The sequence below is a fragment of the Erinaceus europaeus genome, chromosome 10, assembly GCF_950295315.1.
Source record: "Erinaceus europaeus chromosome 10, mEriEur2.1, whole genome shotgun sequence".
In the NCBI taxonomy this organism is placed as follows: domain Eukaryota; kingdom Metazoa; phylum Chordata; class Mammalia; order Eulipotyphla; family Erinaceidae; genus Erinaceus; species Erinaceus europaeus.
Genome location: NC_080171.1, coordinates 20,274,824 through 20,275,879, shown reverse-complemented (window position 1 = coordinate 20,275,879; position 1,056 = coordinate 20,274,824). Strand labels below are relative to the sequence as shown.

The 1,056-nt window shown below is 40.4% G+C and overlaps 1 non-coding gene across 1 annotated transcript; it reads left to right on the top strand.

The window, feature by feature from the left end:
- Window positions 1-690: 690 nt before the first annotated feature.
- On the top strand, window positions 691-809 carry LOC132540972 (5S ribosomal RNA). Its single transcript, XR_009552178.1, has one exon. It is a non-coding gene; the product is annotated as a 5S ribosomal RNA (ribosomal RNA).
- The last annotated feature ends 247 nt before the right edge of the window (window positions 810-1,056 follow it).

Here is a 1,056-nt window from a genome sequence, read left to right as displayed (position 1 = left end):
TATATATATATATATATATATTACTTTCTGTATCTCTTTAATGAAAATAAAAGAAAAAGGAATAGGAAGTCTCACTTTATCCTCAGTACAAGCTGCACTCTTCAATGTGGGAGATGTCCTCTGGCTCAGAAAACATATCTGTTACTATATTTTAAACCCCATTTGCCTTTTGATTTATTTTGTTTATAGGTGATAGAAATAAAACCCTGGGCCTTACCCATACAAGGCATACACTCTATAACTGAACTACATCACTGGCCTCAGATGCATTTGTCTTTTAATGTCTATTCCCAGAATTTTCAGAATACAAAATGGAAGAAAGGGCAAGGAGCCAGGTTTTCCAAAACATAACATAGGGTTTAGGAATCATAGGATTCTTCTTCATTATGTGGCTTATAAGACAAGTAGCTTGCCTGTCTGACTGTAGGGTATTTGGGTATACCAACTACCCAGGGTCACTGGAAAAGGAAATGATGGCCGTTATATTAGAGGTTGGTTCTTCTAGCAGGAAGCTGGTATGAGCATCGATGTTCTGAGCTGGAAGGAAGGTAGGCAGTGGAGTCAGGCAAAGGTCAGTCTTAATTCTGAGCCAGGTGGTGACACATGTGGTTGAGCTCACATTATACAATGAGCAGGGACCCAGGATCAAGCCCCTCAGTCCCCACTTGCACTGGTGAAATGAAAGGAGAAGTCTATGGCCATACCACCCTGAATACACCCAATCTCATCTGATCTCGGAAGCTAAGCAGGGTTGGGCCTGGTTAGTACTTGGATGGGAGACTGCCTGGGAATACCGGGTGCTGTAGGCTTAAAGAAAAAAAAATGAAAGGAGAAGCGATGCCACAGGTGTCTCTCTTTCTCTCTTTCTCTCTCTCTACCTCCCTTCTCCCTCTCAATTTCTATCTATATTCACTAAATAAATGTTTAAAAAATAAATAATTTCAAAAGACTCTCAGCACTCCACCCCAATCACGATATAACTCTGAGAAAGCGAAGTTATCTGATGTCCTGTTTTCTCATCAACAAATGTGAGTGATTTTTGTTTTCTTGTGGGTT